This window comes from Otolemur garnettii, unplaced genomic scaffold, assembly GCF_000181295.1.
Source record: "Otolemur garnettii isolate 467f Iridium unplaced genomic scaffold, OtoGar3 scaffold00166, whole genome shotgun sequence".
Classification (NCBI taxonomy): domain Eukaryota; kingdom Metazoa; phylum Chordata; class Mammalia; order Primates; family Galagidae; genus Otolemur; species Otolemur garnettii.
Window position 1 is genome coordinate 1700714 of NW_003852561.1, and position 21975 is coordinate 1722688.

Sequence of the window (21975 nt, forward strand, 5' to 3'; positions counted from 1 at the left end):
CACATACACCGGAGCTGGCAGGTTTGAATCCAGCCCGGGCCTGCCAAACAACAATGACAAATACAACCAAAGAATAGCCAGATGTTGTGGCAGGCACCTGAAGTCCCAGCTACTTCGGAGGCAGAGGCAAGAGAATCACTTAAGCGCAAGTGTTTGAGGTTGTTGTGAGCTGTGATGCCACAGCACTCTACCCAGGGCGACAGCTTGAGACTGTATCTCAAAAAAACAATAAAATAAAAATAAACATCCAATCTTCCATTCAACTATTTAATAGTTTTAAATAAAGTTTTTCTTTAGGAATATTACCAAGGCCTGATAAATTTGAGATTAACAGCATTTGGGAAAACCAGAGATTGAAGATTATTTCTTACCAAAAGTTATTCCACTTTCCATTTTTTCCTGAGATTTACTTTTTAAAAACAAAGTTATGCATGTTAAGATTTCAAAGTTATTGCTTTACATACTAGTCATAAGATTTTTTAAAATCTCTACCTATATAATTATATCTCCTCTTTTTCCCTTAGTATTATTTTTATTTGGACATTGATCTTTTAGTTTTCCTGATCCATTTTAAAACATTTATAAAATCTTTTTCATCTATTAAGTTACACAGGATACAAGGAAACTAGACAAAATACAGGATAAACAGAAAGTTCGTGTGCAATTTAAAATAGTTCAACATAGTAAATGTCACACGAACTTTATGTCCACCCTGTATATCTCATACAGAGAGTGGTTGAAAAATAATGCAGTATTTGTCAGGTACGGAAGTCTATTTCTATATATTAAATAAAACGTTGCTTTTGTTGTTCAAAAGCATTTTTTTATTCACTTGCTTTATTAGCTTTTCGTAGAGACAGTATAAATCTACTTTGAATGAGATTTCTTTTTTAACTTAGCACATACAAGATCATGGCTAAAGTATTTTTCTTACTAGATTGTTCCATTCATCGTTGGAACAATGTCGCATTTCCAATGTCCCTCATTTCAATCATGACTTTGCCTTAAATTCTTTTCCTTTCAATATTCACGTTACCACACCACCTTTCTTTGGGTTGGTTGTGTGTGGTATATTGTTTAACTTTTAACATGTTTATGAGACTTTGTTTTAATTGTGTCCCCAAGGAACACTTTTAATCTACTCAAATAATCCCTATCTTCAAATACTCGAATTTAATTAATTTTACTATGATTACTGACACATTTAATTTATTTCTGCTATTTAATTTTTGTTTTTATTTACTAGTCATTCTTTTGCGTCTGTTTTTGTTCTCCATTCCTACTTTCTGTTAAACTGATACTCTTTTTTATTCTGCTAATTTTAAAGCTAAATATTGGATTTCCATTGATTTAGTGCTTATCCTTAATTTTTTTAAGTTGCACATTTAACTATAAAATTTTGTACAATTACTAAATATATTCAACATGATTTTCACGCTTTCGAAATTTTATGATAATAGAACACCAACCTTCTGTTAACTTTTTATTCCCTAGGGTTTTCGTTTTATACATTTGAATTGTTTTTGTTTTGTCCTATTTTCTGCCTGATGTAGTTATTAAACTTACAAATGTATTTTAATCAATCTCTATGTTTACTGTTCTTTCTTATATCCCAAACTTTCACTCTGAATTCTCTTTTCTTTTTTATGGAAGTACACATTTTACCAGATTTTTTGATAAGGATGTATGGGTGGTAAATTCTCTTAGACTTTATATGTGTGAAATGTTACTCTTGAATTTTGTTCAATTAAAAATAAAATTGTAATTTGACAGTTTTTTCCCACCACTCTGAAGATATAGTTGCGTTATTTTACCATGAGATATTTTTCATGAAAAATTGCTGTTGGTCTACAGATGTGGACCATTCATAGACAATCTACTCTTCCTTTCTGGCATTTTCAAAAGTATTTCTCTTTACTTGTTGGCAGTCTAAAGAGTTACTTTGATTTGTCCAGGTGTAGATTTATGTTAATTTTATTTCTTGATACTCAGAGGAAAGTTTCAATCTAAAAATTCATATCCCTTTCAATATAGGGCGAATCTCATGTGTTTATTATCCTCCAAATGCCATTCTTCTGTCACTCCTGTCATTCTCTTCATCTGGGACTTCTACTACACATATATTGAAGCTTTTTAATTTCTCCTTTATGCCACTTTCTTCCTTTCCTTCCTTATTCCCTCCTTCCTGTCCTTCCATCTTTCCTTCCTTTCTTTTATTTTATCTCCTTGTATCTCTGTGCTTTATATTGGAGAAATTGCTCACCACAATATTAAAGAGTTCCAGTTGCTCCACATTTATCCCAATGTAAAGAATTGTCAGCTTCTTAATTTTAGCCATTCTAGTAGATGTATATAGTACATTATGGGATACATTCATGTTTTTCTTTTTTTTGGCCGGGGCTGGGTTTGAACCTGCCACCTCCAGCATCTGGGGCCAGCACCCTACTCCTTTGAGCCACAGGCACCACCCATACATTCACATTTTTCTAATGACTGATTTTGTATATCTTTTATTATCATTCATGGAGCTTCCTTACCAAAGTGATTTCAAACCCTTTTCTGATTTTTTATTGGGTAATTTGTCCTTTTATTATTGAGTTGTAAGATTTCTTTTTGTATCTTACATATAATTCCTTTTTTAAATGTAAATTTCATAAATGTTTCTTTCATTTGTGGCTTGCCTCTTCTTAATGGTGTCTTTTAAAATCAGAAGATTCCCACACCTATAATCCTAGCACTCTGGGAGACCAAGGCAGGGGGATTGCTTGAGCTCAGGAGTTTGAGACCAAACCTGAACACAACTTAGACCCTATGTCTAAAAATAGTTGGGTGTTGTTGGGTACCTGTAGTCCCAGCTACTTGGGAGACTGAGGCAGGAGAATCACTTGAGCCCAAGAGTTTGAGGTTGCTGTGAGCTATGACACCATGGCACTCTACCAAGGGTGACAAAGTAAGACTCTGTCTCAAAGTTAATTAATTAATTAAAACCAAAATATTTTTATTTTGTTGAAAACTTTGATTTTGATCAATATTTTTCCTTTCATGGTATTTTTTATGTCCTGCATAAGAAATCTGCACCTACCTTAAGATCATGAAGATTTTCTTCTATGCTTTCTTCTAAATGATGTATAGTTTTAGCTTTTATGTCTATGATTCATTTGAGTTAATTTTTATAAACAATCTGAGGTAAAAAAAAATCAAGATTCACTTTTCTCCACCAGAATATCCAGCTGTCCAGCATAATCTGTTGAAAAACTTCCTTCCCCATTGAACTATCTCACTATCTCAGTCAAAAACCAGTTGATCTTATATGTGTATGTCTACTTCTAGAGTCTCTTTTTCGTTCCATTTGATCTAGAAGCTTAATTTTATACTAGTATGATACTCTTTGATACTATAACTTTATAACACATCTTAAAACAGTGTAACATAAATCCTTTGTATTTCTCTGTGTTTTAGAATTAGTCAATTTTTTTAAAGTTGCAGGATTTGAGGGGGGGTTGTGTTGAATCTACAAATCAGTTTGGAAGAACTTAACAACCTAATAAAATTGAATCATCTGATTAATGAATATGATTTCTCTCTACTTATTTACACTTTATTTACACTTTATTTCATTTCCCTCAGCAATTTGTGATTTTCAGTGTGCACATTTTGTTAAATGTATCCCTAAGTATTTCATAATTTTTAACTACTAGAAGTGATACAGTTTTTTTAAATTTCCATCTTTAATGATTTGGTTGCTAATATTTTACACTGAATTTGTATCCATGACTTTGCTATATTTATTTATTAGTTCTGGTGGATTTTGTGGAATTTGTACAATTTTCTACATACATGATCCTGTCATTCTTGAGTTTAATTTTGCTTCTTGCTTTCCAGTATGTATGCTTTTTTATATTTTTTCTTGCCTTACTGCACTGGAACCCCCATTAGCAGGAAAACAGTCATCCTTGTCTTACTCTTAATCTTGGGAGGAAAGATTAATTTTAATTAATCTTCCACCATTAAGTATGATGTTAACTCTGGATTTTATTAATAGTAAATCCCCTATATTAATTTGAGAAAGTACCTTTTTATTGTAGTATCTAAGAGATTTTATTCTGAATTAATGTTAAATTTTTTCAAAAGCTTTTGATAAATATCTATTGAAATTCTCATGTAAGTTTTCTACTTTATTCTGTTAATTGTCAAGTTAAATTAGTTATTTTTATATGTTAAACCAAATTTACATTTCTTGGATAAATCCCTTTAAGCTGTGATATATTGCCAACTTACATATTACAATACATATTCCTACAGCTAACATTTGTAAAAGATTACTGCATCTATGTTGCAACACAGATGAGAGATATTGGCCGAATTTTTGTGTGTGTGTGCTCCAATAAAACTTTATTTGTAAAAACAGGTCATCACTGGCCTGTCGGTAGTAGTTTGTCAACCGAGGAGTACAAAATCAATGTGAAGTTTGGCCAGGATAGAGCTATGCTATGCTACTGTTTCTTCCACCTGCTAATATGCTTTTGAGGATGTTTATGTTTACAAACCACCCAAATAAGGTAATCATGGAAGAAATAAGTTTTTTTTTTAATAATATCTTTGTCTGATTTGGTTATTATAGTAGTGCTGTCATCAAAATATGTTGTGACATCTTCTCTTCTATATTTTGAAAGTTTGTTTAAAGTTGATGCCATTTCTTTTGTAAATGCTTGGGAGAATTCTTCAGTTGAAAGCATCTAGGTCTACTTATTTATAAAAACAATTTAATCATGAATACAATTCTTTTAATGAGACTTCTCAAATTTTCTAATTTTTCTGATGTCTATTTTGGTAAACTGTGTCCTTTAAGGAGATAAAAAACTTAAATGACAATTTCGGTAGATATTTATAAAAAACTTAAATGATAATTTCAATAGATATTTATAAAAAGCCTTTCAAAATTGATTCATAAGGATTATTTATAATGATTTTTATTATAATTTTATGTCTGTAGAATCCATAGTGTTCTCTGGATATTTTTTTATTCTATTCTATTCTATTCTAATTATAGAGACAGAGTCTTGCCCCATTGCCCAGGCTGGAGTGCAGTGGCATGATCATCTTCTACTGTAGTCTCAAATTCCTGAGCTCAAGTGGGAGCTTAAGCTCCCATCTTAGCTTCTTAGGTAGATGAAACTACAGGCCTGATGCCTGGCTTTCCACTTTCATTCTTTATAATTGGTAGTTTGTCTTCTTCTCTTATAATCTTGAACTTTGCACTTACATGCAAAAAAAAAAAAAGATTTTTAAAAAATCTTTTCAAAGTACCAGCTTTTGGTTTCAATTAGTTTATCTATTATTTATTCGTTATTTATTCCATTCATTTCTGTACCTTTATTTTTTCCTTTTTCTACATGCTTTGTTTTTCATTGTCTAATTTGATTTGCTCTTCTCCTTATAGTTGTTTGAGCAGAAGCTTAGAAACTTCTAGATCTTTCTTTTTTCTAATATAAGTATTTTAATGCTATAAATTTCCCTCTGGATACTTATTTACTTACCTCCCATCAATTCTGAAATGCTGTTTTCATTATTTATTGATTCATAATATTTTTTAATTTCATTTCTGACTTTTTTTGACCCAGGAGCTATGTAGAAGTGTGTTATCTAATTTCTAAATTTTTAGTGATTTGGGTTTTTTTTTTTATTCATTTCCATTCTAATTCTGTTACAAGCACAGAACACATTTTATCTGATTTGAACTTTCTAAAATTTGTTGAAGTTTGGTTTTGGCCCAGAGAATATGATCTTTTTTGGTTAATGCTTCATGTGAACTTGAAAATATCATATGTTCTGCTATTATTTGATGGACTCTTCTAAAAATGCAAATTAATTGAGTAATAGTATTATTCAAATCATCTATATGCTTTCTTACTTTTGTTTGTGCTAGCAATTACTCAGAGGTATTTAAAACATCTAACTATAATTTTTGAATTATCTGTTCTCTTTTCAGTTCTAATAGCTCCTTAAGGTATTGCCTTCATTTTTATTTTAAATGTTAAATTATCTTTTAAAGAGATTAAAAATAATGAAAGTATTTTTATATTATTCATTTTTATTTCTGTTACTCTTTATTATGGTATTATTTTTGTCAGTTTGAAATTTTTCCTTTAATATTTTTTGTAATCCTCATGTATCAATTCTATCAGCTTTTGATTATATGAATGTCTTTATTTTACCTCATATTAAAAGATATTCTTGCTATATATAGAATTCCAGGTTGACATTATGGATTGAAAGTTCATATTTCCCCAATATTTATATTAATATGTTGAAGTCCTAACCCCCAGTGTAGCTACATTTGGGATATGTCCTTTAAGGAAATAATCAAGATTAAATGAGGCCATAAGAGTGGGGCCCTGACCCAATGAGATTAGCGTCCCAATAAGAGAAGACATCAGAACATGCTCACTGTCTCTTGCTTTATCTCATATTCTCTCTCTCCCCACCTCTATCTCTATCATCTATATCTCTATCTTTCTCTCTCCTACCACCCATATGCACTGAGGAATGGACATATGAGGATATAATAAGAAGGTAGCCATGTGGAAGCCAAGGAGAGCATAGTATTACAAAATAACAATAATAACAGTAGCAATAAAATTAAAAATTGTGTTGTCACTGAAATTACTACACATACTTTTTTAATTTGTGGTGTTGAGTGTCTGGATTTTGTTTAGTGTCTGTATGTTGTTTTCTTCCTTTAAAGAATGTTGAGTTTTAAGCCAGGTGTGGTGGCTTATGCCTGTAATCTCAGCCACCTGGAAGCCTGAGGCTGGTGAATTGCCTGAGCTCTCAAGTTCGAGAATAGCCTGAGCAAGAATAAGACCCTGTCTCTAAAAAATAACCAGGCATTGTGGTGGCCACCTATAGTCCCAGCTACTTGGGAGGCTGAGGCAAGAGAATCACTTGAGCCCAAGAGTTTGAGGTGCTGTGAGCTATCATAGCACTCTACTGAGGGTGACAAAGTAAAACTCTGTCTAAAAAAAGAGCCCAAGAGTTTGAGGTGCTGTGAGCTATCATAGCACTCTACTGAGGGTGACAAAGGAAAACTCTGTCTAAAAAAAAAAAAAAGGATGTTGAGTTTTGTTTGGGTCTAGAATAACCTTTGTTCTAAAGCTATTTTATTTTTTTAAGTTCTTTATTTTTTAAATTAATATGGAATTTTATTCAAAATTAGACCGACAATGGATGACGCAGCATGATATTCAGTGAGACTGGACTCAGTCACATGGAGTAATGTAGTGTTAAGTTGTAGGCATCCCAATAATTCCAAGAAACAGCATTTTTCAAAAAAGGTATAGCACATTTTAGCTATGATACCCTGATTTCCTGCTTTTCAATCTACCAGTACCTTCAAATTCCCTATCCTGAGAATTTTCAAATACATATATTCTTTCTCATGAAGTCCAACATAGCAAATTTCTTTTTTTCTCTTGGCAATTTTTTATTAAATCATAACTCTGTACATTAATGCATTTATGGAATACAATGTGCTGATTTTATATACCATTTTGGAATGCTTACATCAAGCTGGTTAACATAGCCTTCACCTCACTTAATTATTGTGTTAAGACATTTATACTCTGAATAGTAGAAAAAACTCTATTCTCAGAAATATGAAAATCTGGAGAAAATAGACCAGTACCTGGAAGCACGCCACCTTTCTAGACTCACCTAAAGCTATTTTAGCCTTAGAACTAAGGTGTAACCTTCTTGGAGTCACAATTTAATACAATGGCTGTTGTATTAAAATCTCTGATCTATTTGTTTCCACTCAAACGTTTCCTAGCCCCATTATAGCTCCCCTGAAGTTGTTCTTTCCCTAGTAATTTTTCTTTGTCCATCCTCATGCACTCTCCTTCTACACACAGGTAGCTTATCGTTTGGCCAGACTCAAGGGAACCCACAAGCAGATCTCTAATGCCCTTTCTCTGCACAGCCCTTGTTTCTGAGACTCTGGCTCTGAAAATTCCAACTGCTTCAAACTTATGAGACTTTGATCTCTGTCTCTTCATCTCAGACTGCTGTGCTCTTGATGAATTTCCCATTTCTGTGCCACTGACTATAAATTGCCTCCAGGACTAAAGCCAATGCAAGCATCAAGTAAATTTCACTTGTTTCTCTCCTCTCAGGGATCACAGTCCCGTGTTGCTTATTGTCTAACATGTGAGAACAATTATTTAAAATGCTTTGTCCACTTTCCATTTGTTTTACAGCAGGAGACTGGGTCCAGTACCAGTTACCCAATTATGGATTAGTAGTAGTAAACAAAGCCAATGACTATGTTTTCTATTTCCAAGATTTCAAATTGGTTCCTTTTCCTATTTACCTGTTCCATTTCACTGCTGTCTATTTTTGGTTCAAAATTTTCTGCTATGTTAAAAAAACAAGTTATTCTTTCACTTATCTCTTAACCATCCTAAATACACCTATTTTAAAGTTTTTATCAGACTAATTTTGTTTCTATTGAATTTATATTTCCATTAGTTATCTTCCTTCCTCTCATATAATTAGATTTGTGTTTGGTATGTAGTTTGTAGGTTCAGTGTGAGTAGAAAGATTCTAAGTGAGTTCAGAAAGTAAAATGATTAGAATGTGTGCTCTGGGCTTAGAATTCAAGTCCAAGCTCTGCCACTCATTGGCTGAATGACCTTGATCATTTACTTAGTATTTCTGTGGCTTGGGTTTCTCATTTGTACGATGGTATAAGAAGAACAATAACTATTTCAGACAGATGTTGAGATGACTGCATGAATTATCAATAAAGTACTTTTTTGTATATAAAGCATTCTAGTTTAGTAAACATTGCCTCTCAGTTCTCTCTTTCTCTCTGTATTCACCCATCCTTACCTAGCACTTTTGAGGTTGCTTCTTCCTGCTTACCAGGCCTCTCGTTCAGAATTAAAGTTTTGTGACAGCATAATAGCAATTCAGAGCTTCTCTCCAACAGGGATAAACAAGGTTGTAGATTCCATCTGTGCCATGCTTCCCGTGCTAAATCACACTCCACCTCACTCCTAGCACTTACTAAAGCTAGAGTCCTAGGTAATCATCAGGGAGACTCCCTGCCCTAAGTTAAACCTTAGCCTGGCTGTGACTATTTCCTTCAAGAATCCCTTTCCCACAGGACTCCTGATTCCGCTGCCTGTTCCTGGATCTGCAGTCCCTGGGCATGTGAAATCAGCCCCCACTGACCGGCAGTGATGAACATCCCGAGTTCTAATCAGTATGTGTCTCTCCTTGGTTTTCTATTTGCACATTTTATTTCGTGTTACTCTGTCTTTGGAATAAAGTGAGTATGAACTTAGGAGCCATCTTGACTGGGTATGAACTGAGGAGCCATCCTGATTGGAAAACTTCTCCTTCTTTTCTTTTTTTTTTTTCCTTCTTCGTTATACTTTTTAAAATTTACCTTTTTCTTCTTCTTTTCCTTTTCCTTCATGCATTTTTTTAATAAAGGCTAAAAAGGCTTAATAAACATAAAAGTTAAATAAATGAAGACATATGTCTTATTTTCACAGAATTTTGTTCTGTTTCTACTCATCCTTTACCATCTTTTGCAATATTCAAACTAATAATACAGAAAATATAACTGATATTTAAAAGAAGCCTGGCTTTTCCATATAAATTGAAGCTGTGATGCTTTATGACCCTTGAAGGAAAATTTAACTAGAAACTCCTGGGCCAAAATTCTGACTTGGAGGGATGCAGGAAGGGAGAGGCTCCCTGACAACCACCACATTCCTCACCGACTGTCTTGGAAGTAGAAACAGCTCTCTCCCCTCACCAAAAATAGTGATAGGTCACTATACTCATTTAAATTCTGCACAAGTCAGGGCAGTGTGCGGTGCTGTCTGAGAGTAAATGGTCCCTAGCCTAGCCATTATTTCTAGTTCTCGTCTGGTCTCCTTAACTTTTCCTACTTCTGGTAGTTACATGTACAAATCTCTTTGTATTATCTGACTCCCCTATCAGATTTAAAGATTCTTTAAAGGTGCCTACAAATGAAAACATTAAAAGGTAAAAGGCTATATTACTTACCATTGCTGCATAAGCCCATAGCCCACGTTTAGAGACTAGAACAATAAACACTCACTGTCTCAGTCAGGAATCTGGAGTGGTGGTAGCTGGTAGTTTTGACTCAGAGTCTATCGTGAGGCTCCCACTGAGGTGTCAGCTGGAGTTCTGTCACCCCTGGGCACCACTGTGGGAAGACCTGCTTTCCACTCCCTCCTGTGGGTCCCTACTCCAGGTTGCCTCATGACGGGGCAGCTGGCTTTCCCCAGAGCAAAAGACTCAGAAGGGCGCTCCCAAGATGGAGACCATAAGCTGAGACTGATCTGAGAAGTGACACTCCCCACTCTGCCCACACTCCAGTCGTGAGGAGGCAGTCAATAAATCCAGGCCACATTCCAGGGGTGGGAACAGCAAAAGGACCTAAAAACCAGAAGTCAGCGATCATTGGGAACCGTCTTAGAAGATGCCTACTATAAAAGCTCTTAGTATCCTCCAAGTCTGGAAGTTTTCCTCACCAGAAAAACTTACACCTCTCACGCATTTTGTGTTTTGAATTTTTCTCCTTTGTAGACTATATTTATTGTTAAGTTATATCTTCACTTCTATTCATAAAAGTCAAATATACAATATAGTAAAAAACAATAGTTAATTAGCAATATTTAAAATTAGTGAAGTTATATATTTAATTAGATGGCTGATGCATCATTAACTCACTTACAGGGTTTGAGAATGTGCCATTTATTTTGTTTTTATAATATTGAAAATGTTCCCCAGTCTATCATTGTTTCCTTATGAAAATTTAGAGGTGTAGATAATCCAGATAAGGTAAAATAAAACTAATGAAACCCTTTCACTTCATAGATCAGTAAACTGAGTCCCAGAAAGATGAGTGTTGGAACTGGAAGGAACTACAGTCCTTACTGCTTGGTCTTCTGTCCACTAAAGCACAATGACATTTTTGGTCTTATTCTTTACTCCCAAAGATGAGCAAAGGACACTTAATAAGCTCTAATGTTAATTATAATAACAATAACATGAAAATTTATAACATAAATCTAGGTGTTATTAAGCATTACTCTTTCAAAGAGATCAATATATTTTGCCCACGTCAGCCACAATTAATGGAGCCCGTGAAACAGATCAAATCTGCTGTGGGATTTTCATTATTCTAATTGATAGCACATTGGCTTTTGTGATGTTTAAGGTTTGCTATGCCAAATAATTTGCTTATCAACTGGAAAATAAATTGAAGGCATCCCTCTAACCTGCACCAGCCATTGTTGCAAATGTGGGTGAAAATTAGTAGTTGCGGATGAGAATGGCCCAATAAATGAATTTAATTAAAGTCTCACTGGTCTTATTCCCCAACTCCAGGACAGTGAGGACAACCGACTGGCAGGCTTTGCGTGCCCTGGCTCTCGGGGTTAAGCACTGGGTCGTCGTGGCTCAGTGGGGAATAGGGGGAACACCATCTGGACATTTCAAAATGTCACATGTTCCAGCAAGTTTCACCGCCTCATCTCCCAAATTAAAATAGTATGAAGAACCCAAACTTTGCTTATAGGCTTTACATGGCAAAGATCATTGAGATAAAATAATTAAGAAGTTAATCATACTTCTTTGAGAGGTGTGCAGGAAAAAAATACCCATTCTAACATTTATGAAAGATAAAAGGCTGTGAAAAGTAGAACACAGAGTCTATGATTTCTTTGGCCTGAAGGAATAAGTTTTAATGGAAACACAGAGCCACTGGCACCTGCAGGTGTGTGCGTGTGCGTGTGCGTGTGCCTGTCTGTGCATGTGTGTGTCTGTGCGTGGGCCTGTATGAAGCCTACTATTAATGAACAGATTGTGAGCAATGTCTCCACTGTGACCAGCATGGCTCACTAGCACCTTCCTAACAGAAACACCTCATAATCTCTTGACCCTCACCTGTTTAACACCATAAGAGGCTTCTTTAGTAGTCATATCCTGTCATCTCTGCAAGGAATCACCTACCTAAGATGGGCGTAAGGAGACAATAACCAGGGAAAATGCAGACATGAATTGTGATATTGGGAAGAAGCAAAGAGGACAATGAAACATTTGTAGAGATGCTATTTGCTCTCTCACTCTCTGTGTTTTTGAAAAAGTCTGGAAAGCCAAAGCTACTTGGAATTGTCTAAAGATGATCCACTGTCTGGGGAAGGCTGATAGGACCGGCCCCCAAATGTCTGGATTCAAAGACTGGCTCTATACTTATATTGGCCTGAAGATAATGTTGGCGGAATCCCTCAGCTTTGCTGGCCTCCTGGTTCTTTATAGAATGCCATGATATTAGTGGTTTCCAAAATGCTCTGTGGAGGACTAGGTGTTTTTTGAGTTTAGTGGGGAAGGGTGATGAGGTTAAGAGGAAGTCTCCACCTTCCCTCAGCTTCAACCAAAGGACCTCACATTTGCCTTCCCATGCATTGGGCTTTCACATACCATCTTTGTTGTCAAAAGTATTTTGAACCCACTGAACTAGAAAAAGAAAAAAATCAGCATGGTATTGGATATCTGGATAGATGAAGATCTATCAAACGCAATGACAGGAAATCTGGATGATCCTGAGAGGTAGGGGTCAGGACACTCCCCTCTATGAAGACACTCAGAGGCAAGCCAGAGACATCTTGCTGGACTTCAGCTGAGACAGAAAGATGGCTGCAGTCATTGGACGAGGCTGGGACAGGCAGCTATCTAGGATAGCAGTTACCCTGGTGCAGAAATAAATTCTTGTAAGAGCCAAACAATAGAAAAATACATATGATGTGAAATTTCCTGTTTATCTGCCCATCTCACATTATCACACTTCTTACCATAGGTAACCACTATTCTGTTTGGTTTTTTGCTATGCATGTGCATTTTATACATGTGTCTATGCAGGTAAATCTTCTAAAAAATAAATGAAACCCTATGTGTTGCTATGCAATTTGCTTTATGTACTTACTAATATGTCTGGAAATTTTTCTATATCAGTTCATGCCTCTCTATATTTTCCAAAAGAATTTCATTGTATTTCATAATGTACATAAACGATACTTATTTAATAATTCCCAGATGAATGGGCTTTAAGGTTCTCCCAGTTTTGCATTACTATAAGCAATGAACATCACTGTATATACAACTCTATGTACAAATGGAAATTTTTCTGTCAGACAGTTAGCTAGAGATGGAATTATATTTGAGTGTGGAAAATTTCAATTGCACCTATTTATACAAACACCAGCAGTGTATTTCTCTACACATTTGCCAAAAAATGATTTTATTGATTTTCTTAATTTTTACCAGATAAGGAAATATTGATATTTTCATTTGCAGATCTCTTATTACTAGTGAGATTCACCATTATTCCATCTGTTTGTTGCCCATTTATGTTTTCATTAGTTAAAGGAAGCACTAACCATGGGGCTTTTGAGACAGGTTTTGGTACCACATTTGCAGTTAGGTTGGCAGAATCTGATCAACTAAATTCACCTTTCTGGTCCTCAGTTTCTTAATACTGAGGATGAATGAAAGTAATAATTCCAGTCCTGTCTCATTCCACTAGGTGATTCTGAGTGTTCCTTCAAACACTGGATGAAAGGACACGTACAAAACTCTAAAATTGTAGACAAACAAAAGAGATTTCTTTTAGTTTAAAAAACTGTGCAACACCATTGAACAAGTCTGTAATTGGGAGTTTTCCCAGATAGAAGATGGCTGAAGTGCATAGCTACTCATTCACAGACCAACCTCGGGGTCTCCTGGACCACTCTGTGAGGGAGTAGGAGGCAAAAGCACTTGTTCAGGTCCAAAACTGCTCCCCTTCCGGTCTGGCCTTGGTGACCACAAGAGAAAGCTCACACCTTATGAAATTTCTTCTCCAACTTGGTGGTTTCCAGGCGTTTGGGTGAGGGTGCTCCCTCTCCTCTGGTTCATCCATCAGCAACAACAATGCCATCTGGTTACCGGGGCCCAGTGAGGCATAAGATGCCTAGGAAAGCAGCTGTCTGCCCCTTTACCTGTGTCAGAATTACTAATTCAGTGACAAATTTGCCTTTAGCTGTACGTGGAATTTCATTCTTCTAAAACTAGTACAGGTCTTACTGTTTATGAACTGTGCTTTTCCTGTAACTATAACTCTTCTCTGGAAAGAAACTCAAACCTCAATCAAACAAAGATAAAAATTCCTATCCGGCCATCTGTTTTTTTCCAAGATGAGGTACACAGTAATTTGTGTAAACTTTTAAATGTCCTCCTGCCTTTCACTGTTTACCATAAGGTAAAACCAAGTTGCCTGTGTATGTTGCTTTCTTTCTTCCAAACTGGGAAGAAAGAAAGCTTTCTTTTTTCTTTTTCTTTTTTTTTTTCTTTCTTTTCCTCCTTAAGCTTCTTTTTTTCTTTTTTAACATTAAAGATGGAGCTTTATTTGTACCATGAAGCTAGTTAGGCAGCTCATCTTAGTTAGACAGAACTGCTAGCCATAAAGTATTTCCCGTACAGTGACTTCCTATTCTTTAGAGAGACCTCTGTGTACATCTTTTCTTTTTTAATTTCAGATTAATACCAGGGTGAAAAGGATTGGGTTACAATGTTTGTGTTTGTTAGGTAGAGTGCCTGGTGTAGTTGTGCATACCCCTGAGGTGTGCCATGTAACCTTACATTGTGCCCACGAGGTGGGACCACGTCATTCCCCCCCTTCCTCCCCTCTCCCCTCAACTTTCTCTTATGTGAACCTGTAGTAGTCCATCTACCGGCTTCGTGTTAGTATTGAATTCATGGGATACTTGCTTTTCCCTTCCTGTGATACTTTACTAAGAGAAGGTGTGGGGTTTCTAAGATTCCACGTGACAAAATTTGTACTTCCATCTTTCTACCACCACTTCAAATTGTAAATAGATGGCACATACCTGGGTGTTAAGTGTGGTTTGACTAAGAATCTAGTCACATCACCCTTCACCAGCTTTGTAAAACTATTTATAAATAGGCTATTTCAGACTCCAAAAATATCAGCACTTCATTGGTATAATTCACAGTTCTAATGAGTAAACTAGGAACTATGGATCAGATTTTACATATTTTCTACAATCAACAATTCTGCGGAAAAAGAATTTCAGTATTTTTGGTAAATCATATGCAAAAAAAGAGCAATACATCCTTCAATGTTCAGGGTGAATAAAATTCTTGCCCAAATCTCAGTCTTCTTCCCGTGTAGCAGACTGTTTCCGTCACGTTCCCAGGTCATAATTCTGGTTTTTCATCCCCTTAACAGAGGGGATAATATGAGAATGATCATGAAAGCCATAACATAATATCTCCTTCATGTTTGGGGACTCCTCCTTCTTTTGGGATGATTTTGAGTGGATCTCTAACCTGTGGATACCCAAAATCAAAGGGATTCCCCCCAATTATGCTATCTCTCATAATTGCCTTCGGGACCTATTTGGTAACTTGAGACAGGATTAATTTGGACCAGACTGTACGTTTTGTGATGTAACCCAAATGCCTAGCATCACCAAGGGTTTTCCCCTCGGTGCTTTGTGTTATATCATTATTAAGGTTCTATTTTCCCTAGAAAGACCCTTTTAAACATACAGCATCTATAGGCACAAATTCAGCACAACCTTCATTTATCAAGCTCCAGTCATGACAAAAAGCCCTGGGCGAGGCAGCTGAAGGGGATAAATAGGAGTAGTTTGTCTGCCTCAAGAAGTTTTTTATCTAACAAAAGAGTTATCACGTATAAAAATAAGACCAAATGAAGAATTTTTCCTAAGATGGGTAACAACAAGAAGTAGAGTGTAGAGAAAGTCACCTGACGGTCGGCCCCCACCTGGCCCTGCTGGGTCATCCTGCCCATGAGCCCTGGTGAGTGCCTGGGTAGACTCTATTTCTTTTCTCAAGCCTCTTTCTTGCTCCTATGGCTCAGCCTCTAAGTTCACCTCAGTACTTTAAGAATGAAGAGTGTTTAATGGTGTTTTAGAGAAAGTTCGTAGGAAGACTCATTTTCAGCTAGCTCTCCCAACAGGAAGCAAATGATTAAACCAGAAAGATTTCCAATGCTCCTCGATCTTCACTGTGCATCACCTAAGTACCTCATTACAATGAAGATTCTAATTCAGTGGTTCTTGGATGGAGCCTGAGAGCCAATATTTCTAACAAGCTCCCAGGTGATGCCAACACTGCTGGTCGGAAGCCCACACTTTGAGTAGCAAAGATTTAGACTATTGCTCCCACAGAAAATGCTGATTGTGCATTGTCAAAGAGTTGTCAAAGAGTTTTAGACTAGAGAGAGATGGAAGAAGGCAGAGCCACACAGTCACTCTCATTGACAAAGGAAGCTGGCAGTCAACATGTCACAGAGCTGAAGCAAAGCCTTTCACTCAAACTGAGAAGGACTCAGGACTTCAAAGCTACGTTTTGAACAAAGATCCGACAAATACTCAGAGCAATTCCATCATTACTATTAATAACATGGGATGTGAAACAAGACACTGGCACCCAGACAACCTGTATACGGGACAGGAGAAGATCCCGTAAACTGGATGGCAATGATTTTCCCTACCACAGGTTATATTCTCACAAGTTCCTCGGGGAGCAAGAGTTGAAGCCTGGTAAGAGAACGCACTATATGTTCTTCACGTGAATATCACACACGGATGGAGCAAACTTTATAGGATTCCCGTGGAAGAGGGAGGAGTCAGCCTCACTGAGCAAATTGTTTCACTGTCTTTGTCAAGTACTGAGCTAAAGAGACTTCTCTGTTATTAATATAGAGGTCTGACCTTGGTGGGCCCTCTTTGAGTGTTAAAAACCAAGATCCTGCTATCTAGATTATTGACTGGAAATGCTTGTCTCCACATATGGCTATGTACTACAGAAACAAAAAATTAAAAATATAAGACCTGGTCTTTTTGTTCTAAAGTGCATGGCAAAGCCAAGGGCTCTTAAGGAAAAAGACCCATAGCGAGGACCTGGATATTAGAACCACGTGATAGAGTAGCGTATTTTCTTAACAGGAATGGGCATTGTGCCTGACTGCTAACTCTGAGTAGAAGTCAAAGGCAGACAAAGCAGATTTACTCTCTTTGTGAAGGGGGACTTTTATCAATATTATTTTCAGGGAAAAGTCTAAGTAATCTTCAGTTCAATTCTGAACTTATTACCCAATAGACTTAAGGTTTCTTATACTATCCACAGGTCCAGAATATTTTATCTAACGTGGAAGGATAAAGGGATACTTATATCAATCTCAGATAGCTTTATTTAAAACAACTACTTTAAAAGTTCAATTTAAATTGTTTCAATGAGAACTGGCCCATCATCAAATTCTGTGGAATCCTTCCGACCTCCGGTTCACAATGGGCATTATGGTTTATTCTTTAATGTACATCAATTTGGTTCAAGCAGGATCCAGACTGCACATCTCAGCACTCTACTTGAATAAAGAAGAAAGCATTCAATTCCCCTCCATAGCAAATTCAGCCTTCCCCAAGTCAGTTCTGCCAGTCAGTGGTGGCTGCCTTGCAAAAACTGCTTTGCGAATGTTTTGCTGGGTTTTGTTGCTAGGTGATGATTAGGGAAACTTTGCAATTCCTGCTGAGAGGTTTAAAAAAATGTGCCTGTAACCAGTTTCATATTAAAGAGGAGGGAAAAAAATAGGGCAGCCTGCACCTTAACTCCTCAAGATTTGCTTCTTGGCCCATACGCCCCCTTAGCTGCCACAGAGAAATTGTGAGCATTAAGAAATGTATATGTACCCCCCAAAATGGGAAACAACATTCAGTGTATCACCAACCAAACCAGAATAGCGTTAATAAAACAGAACTTGTCAAGTAGCTTCTCTTTATTCCAAACTGAACCTTGACAATGGGGTGGGGGAGAGGAAGACCAAGGAAGGGGAAGAACGGGACACCACCAGCCCCTTCCCAGCACTCTTGTCTGTTCTCCATATCAGCAAAGACTCTTCACTTCAAAAAATTGGCCTGAAGCTAGAGTCAGCTTGTACCTGAGCTGTGTTTCAGAAACTCTTGGCCCGCACCCGACTCCCCAGCCAAGCAGCGGGGATTCCTGGGAAAAGCCGGGAGGCCTGTCTGAGGCCTGCTCCTGCCTCGGTGATTGATGAGGACGAGCCTGGGGGGTGACACACTGTGAAATCAGACGGAAGCACAAAGAGTTAATCCTTGGGCTTTTTCCAAACTGGGTACTTTGAAGGAAAAATAATATTTATTCTTTCCTTTTGTTAATTTTATAGCTAAAAAAAAAAATCGCTCTTGATATCTTATTCACTAGGCGAGATGCCAGCTTGCAACCTCCACAGAATTGCAGGAGATAAATAAATCCTATACTAGTGGCAGTAATTATTTGTCCTTGCATTAGCATCATCAAATTATTTTAAACTGCTCATTTAACAAGTAGCGGTGGTGTTTTAACCAAGGAGAGAGACAGCACTTGGCCCTGCATACAAATTTCTTTCCCCAAGTTAAAGGACCCACCTATAAATCACCGGAAAGAAAAACCCTGAGAAATTACAACTCTACCACCTCGGCCTTCTCTGGTCTTAGAAACTTGGAAACAGCTTGGTAGTAGGACTCCCTTTCTCCCCTTCACCGCCGCGCTCACTCTTTCCCACTCCCCGCTGAGTCCTCTCAGGGAGGACAGGGAAGGCCATGTGTGTCTTTGACTTGGCTGCCCAGGCGAGGCTCCTGCACTTTCCCACCCTCCATAGCAGATGCACAAACTTTAGCAGAGTCTTTTTAACACTTCATTAATTATTGAGCTGTGCCAAGAGTAATTATTGGGCTATGCCAGGAGTCCTTTTCTCCCACATCAGTAAACAGTAATTTGGAGAAGGGGGGTTATAACCTCAGGGTGAACAACATTTTCCCCCACAGCTGTGTGGTGAGCCCAGCAATAATACATATGCTTCAACAAATGAGGAGGTCCCCAGCCCGGCCTCTGTTGCATGCAGAAAGTGTCATGGGCCAGCAGAAAATATCCACCATGCTAATCGTGTGACGCAAGATTCTCAGCATCTCATCTGCTAATGGATCCGAGATCCTTGTTCTGACTTTGTGCTTAGGCTCTAATTTAATAATAATAATATCCAACAGCATCAGGGGAATTGAATCCCGGGATATTTCCGTCATGTGGTAATGGAAACGTGCTAACATGATCTAGCACTTTCTCTCAATTATTGATGTTTTTTTCCTGTTGCCATTATTTAGTAAAATTTTAATTCTTTACCTTGACTTCAATTAACAGATGACGTTTCGTAGTCACTGCACAACCCTAACCAGCCCTGGGACTCGGCAACATTTTCAGAGTCAGACCAGACAAAGGGCTGGTTAGGGGCAGTGTTCCGCTGGTGATGGAGAGCAGGGGTGAGTGTTGGCTGCTTGCAGGGAATCATGGGGTTAAGTAACTCAGTGCAACACTCTTCCCATGCCAAATGAGTGTTAAAGGACCTCCAAATGACCCCCCAAAAAGTGACCATCTAGTCTCTGTCAGAAATAACTCTTTCTGCTTTTTTTTTTTTTTTTTTTTTTTTTTTTGAGACAGAGTCTCAAGCTGTCACCCTCAGTAGAGTGCCATGGCGTCACAGCTCACAGGCTCACAGCAGGTTGTAGTTATCCTTGCTGTTTGGCAGGCCCAGATCGAGCCCGCCAGCTCTGGTCTATGTGACTGGTGCCCTAGCCACTTGAGCTACCGGCACCGAGCCTCTTTCTGCTTTCTAATGGCCAGCATTTATGCGTTCCATCTCATAAATAACAGAAAGACGTCTACTTTTAGCTTCTGTTCACCAGTCCCTCGGAGGAGATACAGAACACATTTATAAAGTTTTCACGTCAGCTAGCAACCCTTAAATCAGTAAGTCAAACGTTAGAGCAAAGAAGATATTTATACTGCCAAAAATGCAAATTCCAGGGCCCCATGTCCTTAGAGAGCAGAGTTGAGAAAGCCTTCAGGTGGTTCACAGTAACACTTTGAAAACACTGCTCTAAGCCATTTCCTCTCAAGGCCAGACTTATTCAGCCTCTTTCAATCAGTTTCCAAGAACTACAGGTCACCAATGAGTTCCCCATGGCCACATCCAATCATCGGTTCTCTGTTCCCACCTTACTCGTACTGGTCACTCTGCCCTTCTTGAAATGCTTTATCCCTTGGCCTCTGGCAGAGCCCAGAGCCCTGCTTTCCCTCCGGCAGCGCTGCCAAGTAACAGAGCACCGTGTCTCCCTCCCATACTTTCCAGAACTCACAAAGCAAACTCCCACCTCAGGGTTTTGTACTTTCTTTTTCCTCTGCATAGAATTTTATTCTTCTATTTATCTTCTTTTATTTATAACACTCTCACTTTATTATGTCAGGTTAATGATCAGATGACAGCTCTTCGGAGATGACTTACCTGACTGGCTTCCCTGCAATGGCTCCCATCCCATTCTCCATCTCCTTACACGGCTTGATTTCCTATCAGCATTGACACTGATGTTAGAATTAACGATTATGTGTCCATGTATTTACCTTTTGCCTCTCCCATAAGAATGTAAGCTACAAGGAGGCTGTTTTATAAATTGCCCTTTTTTCAGTGCTTACTACAATGTCTGCACGTGATAATAAAATACAAACGTTTGTTGAAAGAATGACAGAAAAATGGTACTGAGTCCTGGCATGAGTCTGGTTAAGTCTGTCTGTGTCCCCCCCCCCAATCCCCTTGCAAAGGTGTGCTGTCCAGAACGCCTCACAGATCCCAGGTGGGACCCGGTCAAAACAGACGAAGCTATTTCCTTGTTTGGAATACTGGATTTGCACAAACGCGGCACCCATTTTCATTCACTTTTAGGGTAGCTGTGTCACACTACTGAATCGCATCGAGCTTATGCAGCTGCTAAGCCACATTGCCCTGTGCAGCTGGGTGTTTGGAATGAAGCTCAGGATTTCACATGCGTCCCTGTTAAATGTTCTCAGTTCTCTGATTAAATTTGCTCCAGCCCATTAAAATCCTCTTGGATAGTAATTCTGTGGTTAAGCATGTGCCCACATCAGTAGCTCCCCAGCATTCATTTCACATGCCTACTGAGTCACTCTCTTGTTCTAATCATTAATGAGGGGTCACAAAACCAAGGTTTGTATCTGGGCACTGCCACTCCCTAGCTGTGTGACCAACTTTAGTCAAGCTAATTAAGTTCTCTAACTTCCTTTACCCCATATAAAATGGAGACAGTAATGCCTGGTAAGGTGGTTGTGAGAATTAAATAAGATTATAAAATGTTTAGTACAGTACCTAACAGGTATAAGCTGATGTTGTTCTAACACTCAGCACAGTGCCTGAAACATGGTCGACACTCCAAGGACTTTTGTTGGTTTTTGACCAGGACAAGTGCACAGGCAATCTACGTGGTAGGACTGTAGAACTGTACATCATTATCAACCACCCATTAATTAGCCTTCTTTAGAATTCAATTAATTCCTCCGCCATTTAGGAATACATCTCCTCATGCTCCCATCCGATTTCCCTTTCCCTATTTTATTTTTTAAAAAGTTCAACAGAGACAGCCAAATGCAATCTTGAAGTATGGGGATACTATCTATAGTGCAATCTCCTGAGCTACCAAACATCCCTATCAAAGAAGGAGAGTATTGGCCAGTGAGGTGGCTCACGCCTATAATCCTAGCACTCTGGGAGGCCAAGGTGGGTAGATCGCTTGAGCTCAGAAGTTCAAGACCGGCCTGAGCAAGCATGAGATCCTGTCTCCACTAAAACTGGAAGAACTACTAGCAGGGTACTGAGGCAAGACTGAGGCAAGGCTGAGACTCAGCAGAAACTGAGGCAAGAGGATCACTCAAACCCAGGAATTTGAGGTTGCTGTCAGCTCTACCACCACAGCTCTCTACCTGGGGCAACAGAGACTCTGTCAAAAA